The sequence below is a fragment of the Myotis myotis genome, unplaced genomic scaffold (genome assembly GCF_014108235.1).
Source record: "Myotis myotis isolate mMyoMyo1 unplaced genomic scaffold, mMyoMyo1.p scaffold_m19_p_5, whole genome shotgun sequence".
Lineage (NCBI taxonomy): Eukaryota > Metazoa > Chordata > Mammalia > Chiroptera > Vespertilionidae > Myotis > Myotis myotis.
In genome coordinates, this window is record NW_023416357.1 from 107,661,564 (window position 1) to 107,667,437 (window position 5,874).

Here is a 5,874-nt window from a genome sequence, read left to right on the forward strand (position 1 = left end):
TTTGTTGCCCAGCAAGTATTACCTCTTACCCTCTCCTTGTCCACGGGAAAAGGGAAAGGGGATAAAGAGTTTGGTGAGCCTGGCTGGTGTGGCTCAGTGGCTAAGCATCGACCTAAGAACCAGGAGGTCACGGTTCATTCCCAGTCAGGGCACATGCCTGGGTTGCGGGCTCCATTCTTGGTAGGGGTCGTGCAGGAGGCAGCCAATCGATTCTCTCATCGTTGATGTTTCTGTCTCTCCCTCTCCCTCTCTGAAATCAATAAAAATAGGTTTTTAAAAAACGAATTGGGCCCTAACCAGCGTGGCTCAGTGGATAGAGCGTCGGCCTGCGGACTAAGGGGTCCCGGCTTCGATTTCGGTCAAGGGCATGTACCTTGGTTGCAGGCACATCCCCACTAGGGGGTGTGCAGGAGGCAGCTGATCGATGTTTCTCATCGATGTTTCTAACTATCCCTCTCTGTAAAAAATTAATATATTTTTAAAAAAAAAAACGAATTTGTTGAGCTTCACAGAGACCTAGTCTTTTCTTGGAAAGTAGATCATGAAGCTCTGTGCAAGCAATGGCCACCAGATCCGCCTAACAGCTTTATTGGCGACTGCGTGCATGGGGTTTCGGTTGTGGGAGAGTCGCAGTCTGTGGGAAAGCCAGAGACCGGGTCTGGCTGTGTAGGAGCAGGCGCCACGCCAGGCTCGCTGCAGTGGGGATGTGGGGACTGCAACTCTGTGGTTTGTCTCTGTTTGCATTTTCCCCTTCAGTTTTGGATGAGGCAGCGAAAGGTTCGGATGCTGGGAAGAGAGTTGCTGTTCCTTAGCTGGGAAGAGGTGTCCCTGCGGGATGTGTCCAGTGGGCGGTAAAAAGCTGTTCCCAAGGGAAAGTGTTTTTCCAAAAGGGACACAGTAACAAAATGTGATTTGTTGTGCACTTGCCTGAGGTGCAACCGTGTGTGCGTTTCAGCATTTGCTGAAATGCTTCAGTCCATTATTTCATCCAGTCTTCACAATCCCACGAGAGGCATTTTTATTTCGGTAATAGGGGAACTAAGTCAGGGAAAGGTAATTAACTCTTCTGAGGCAAAGTGAGGATTTAAGCTCAAGCTTATGACAACCCCGAGTCTGAGCTCAGCTCTTAACTACTGGGCATCATCAGAGTCTCTGCTTCTCGGACGTGAAGGGCAATTAGGAGGAGCTGCCTCATGCCCTGGCTCGTGGTCCTGGGGTGCGAATGTCTGACACAGGGAATGATGAAAACGCCGAGCTGGTAAAGTGCTGCCAGTTTCCCAGCTGGCGTGAGTTGTGTAAAGCAGCATATGCCTTTTGGACGAAGGGTTTTGCTCAGGACCAGTGGGACTTCACATGTTTAAAATAACCTCAGTGTTTTTAGAGTGTAGTAAAACAGCGAGGGCCCTGGAGGCCCACTGCCTAGACAAACACCTGGACAAAGTCCTGGCCAGGCCAGTGTCATCCTGTTCACCAAAAGGTTGCTGGTTTGATTCCAAGTCAGGTCACATGCCTGGGTTGTGGGTTTGATCCCCTGTAGGGGGCAAGCGGGAGGCAGCTGATGGATGTTTCACTCTCACGTTGATGTTTCTCTCCCTTCCTCTCTAAAAATGAATCATCTTTTTAAAAAAGATCTGTTTTTATAAAAAAGCCCAGTCCTACCAATTATTCACTGTGACTTCTGTGCCTCAGTTTCCTCACCTGTAAGTGGGAATAACAATGGTACTGTTATCGGTTGACTCAGCGAGATAGACCACCGACTCAGAATTTAAATTTAGGAACCTTTATTAAGCTGGCCAGCTGTCTGCAGTCCCAGCACCCCGCCAAAGCAAAGGCTGAACTGCAGCCCTGACTGCAAGAGTTACAGCATATTTATTTGCAAAAACTACAAAGTTACAAAGCCTTGTTTACACAATTTGTTCCTGACACAGTATAGCATTATCACCTTCCTATCTAAGTTTTCCGGGAACAGAGAGCACAGTATATTGAGGAGGGACCATGAGACCCATATCTCAAGGCCTGACCTGATGTCAGTACCTTCCTATCTGTCTGTTCCAGGAACAGACAGTACAGTACGCTCCGATATGCAGCCCAGTACATTCCCTACTGGTCTTAGTGGGAATCAAATCTTTGATTCAGCGTCCTCCTCTAAGATTCTGGAGTATTGGGTGTATAAAACCATTAACTTTACAGCCTGTATTTGATTTTGTATGAAATTGAGGAGGCATCTGGCAATGCAGGGGCCAAATATGAGCCCTAGGAGGAGCAGAACGACTGGTCCTGCCAAGGAGGAGAGCAGGGTAGTTAGCCAGGGGGACCAGGAAAATAAATTCTCGTACCAATTGCCTTCAGCCCTTCTAGCCTCTTCTCGGTCAGCCAGCCGTTTTCGCAGCTGGCTAAGGCTTTCCCTGATCACCCCCGAGTGGTTGGTGTAGAAACAGCAAGACTCCCCTAGAGCCAGACAGAGGCCTCCCTGCTTCAGGAAAAGCAGATCTAGGCCTCGTCTGTTTTGTAATACTACCTCTGCGAGTGAACCAAGGGAGTCCTCCAGTTGGCTAACAGATTTTCGAGAGAGCTTAAATCTTGATATCTGCCTACTTAACTCTTTATAATTCTGGTGGCCGGTTGCTAGGGCGGCTGTTCTGACGGCCGTGGACCCTGCAGGTCCTATTCCCATAAGGAGGGGGACTAGGATGGGGGCTTCTAGGTTCGAGGTTTAAATGTTCTCGGCCCCCTTCTGCCGAATAGTAATATACCTGTGGGAGGATATGAGTTAGAATGCATAGTCCAGGGTCCGTCGGATGCTGGAGGACTGGAGAGAAGATGCAGGGGTTACACCAGTTGTACATGCCCACCAAGTCCCTTTCGGAGCTACTAAGTAGGTGGGGGTCTCTCCTGTGTAATTCTTTGGAAGTATGATAGATGAATTACATAGATCTGTATAGGTGGAACTGCTAAGGGGGTAGTTCATAGGGTACACACAAGTCCCGGGGTTTAAGATGTCCCCAAGAGTAAGTCCTTGGTGTTTGTGTCCCCACATACACAGTCCGTCTGGCAGACTTTCTGCCGAAAGGTTCCTGATGGCAGAAGCGTCCTTCCCGAGCTGGGCCCCTGCCCCTATCCCAACATAATAAGGGGGTTCAGGGTTGAGGCACAGCCAGCAATCCGCAGTCAGGTTTGGGGAGGTGGGATTTAGGAAAGAAAACATTAAGTCCAAGGTTCCCAGCAGCTTCCGGTTTGGATTTCCTGCGCCCGTAGCCAAAAGCTGTTGTCGGTCCCCAAGGGCTGGCGAGGTCATGGCTGCAGGTGGAGTAGGGCTGGGGCTCCCAGAGCTTTGTGACCCAGGGGAACCAGGAGGTTTAGCTGGGGCTGGGTGCTGTGGCTGGCTCGGCCTCTCTGGCTTGTCTAGGGGACGCAAGGGGCCAATCGGGTTGAACCACCGGGGAAGAGTTCGGCGTTGAATGGTGAAGAGCTGGCCAGGGTCTCGGCCGCTTACATAGAGTCTTAGTCCCCACGTCTTTCCCCCTTCCCATTGGTCAGTCCACCAGGTGAGAGGCATGAGGAGGACGGGGTTACAATTTCCGATCGTGCAGTTCTTCTTTAGGGCCTCAGGTCGAACCTCTCTGTTCAGACGGAGGAGCTTGTCGGTGGGAGGTTTTTTCCATGGGGCTAGTGATGCAGTGTGGTCACATGCTAATCATTCACTGAACATTGTTTACAGGAGGTGACTTTTGGGTTTAAATATGTAGACCATAGTTGTAGATATGTAATATTTATGTCAGTGAAATTACGATAGTGTTTTTTCCAACATGTGGCCTATTCGCTAAAATTTGTTAAAAGTAGCCCTAACCGGTTTGGCTCAGTGGATAGAGCGTCGGCCTGCGGACTGAAGGGTCCCAGGTTCAATTCCAGTCAAGGGCATGTACCTGGGTTGCGGACTCATCCCCAGTAGGCGGTGTGCAGGAGGCAGCTGATCGATGTTTCTCTCTCAGTGATGTTTCTAACTCTCTATCTCCCTTCCTCTCTGTAAAAAATCAATAAAATATATTTAAAAAAATAAATAAAATAAAATAAAATTTGTTAAAAGTAACAGTAATGGTTGGCATGTGCTGCCAGCCCCAAAGGAGAAACAAAACAAAAAAAGTAACAGTGAACGCTAGCCGGTTTTCTCAGTGGTTAGTGTCAGCCCGCAGACTGAGGGTTCTGGGTTTGATTCCGTTCAAGGGGACATGCCTCAGTTGCAGGCTCCATCCCTGCGTGTGGGAGGCAACCAATCAATCATGTCTCTCTCATATTGATATCTCTCTCTCTCTCTGTTTCTCCCTCTCCCTTCTACTCTAAAAATCAATGGAAAGATTAAACCTCAGGTGAGGATTAACCAAAAAAACCCAAACACTGAAGTAATAACACAAAAATAACCTTTTAATTTAATTATAAGCAAATCTTGGTTAAAAGCGTTTTTAAATTAACAGGGTTTTTATTTTCACATATGACATACGGACCTGAGCTTTTGTCCATTAAATGTGAAACACATTAAATCAAGGTCCACAAAATCAAGGGTGTCCTGTATTCTCTCCCAGAAAGTACCCTTCCCAGAAGATGGTCACTGTTCTATATCCAAATTTGGAATCTCACTCATAGTGCCTTTTACTACTTTATTGTGTTCTTCCTGGTACTCATTACTATATGAATTATATAGTGTGTTTGTACACTTGTCTATCGTACTCTAAAGACTAAGGTTAAGACTGGCAGGAAAGTTTTCCTAGTCTTGGTTTGCACCCTGGCACCTAACACTTGACCTTCACACATAGCAGAGTCAAAAATCTCATGACGGCCTGGCCAGTGTGGCTCTGTTGGAGCATACGACAAAGGGTCACGGGTTCTGTAGGCAACTGATTCATGTTTCTCATGTCAGTGTTTCTCTTTCTCCCTCTCCCTCTCCCTTCCTCTCTAAAATCAACAAAAACACATATCCTCAGGTGAAGATAAAAACAAACAAACAAAAAAAAACCCTCGCCATAACCGGTTTGGCTCAGTGGATAGACCAGGGGTGGGAAAACTTTTTGACTCGAGGGCCACAATGGGTTCTTAAACTGGACCGGAGGGCCGGAACAAAAGCATGGATGGAGTGTTTGTGTGAACTAATATAAATTCAAAGTAAACATCATTACATAAAAGGGTACGGTCTTTTTTTTTTTTTTAGTTTTATTCATTTCAAACGGGCCGGATCCGGCCCGCGGGCGTAGTTTGCCCACGGCTGGGATAGAGCATCGGCCTGCGGACTCAAGGGTCCCGGGTTCGATTCCGGTCAAGGGCATGTACCTTGGTTGCAGGCACATCCCCAGTGGGGAGTGTGCAGGAGGCAGCTGATCGATGTTTCTCTCTCATCGATGTTTCTAACTCTCTATCCCTCTCCCTTCCTCTCTGTAAAAAATCAATAAAATATATTTTTTAAAAAAAATCTCATGATGAGCAGGGGTCCAACTCTACCAGATTCCAGCCGCTTCCCAGTGTCTTTTGCTGACTGGGAAATACTGCGTCTGTTGCAAGGTTTGCGATTGTAGTTAGCAGTCTGGTCCGTTGCCTGTCATAGACATTGAAGCCACGACTTTGAAGTGAAGGATGGGGAGAAACGGAATGGTTCAATATGGAGGCATGGTTAGTGGGGACTAAAATTAGAAGTCTACCAGTATTCAATAGCTAATATTATTGTCTATGATAAAATTCCTGTCTTCCCAGGGACCATGATAGTACAGTGGAATCTCAATTCTCGAACTTAATTTGTTCTGGAAGGCTGTTCAAGAAGTGATTTGTTCAAAATCCGAATCTTTTGTTTCCACTAGAAAGAATGTAAATTGAACTAATCTATTCCAGACC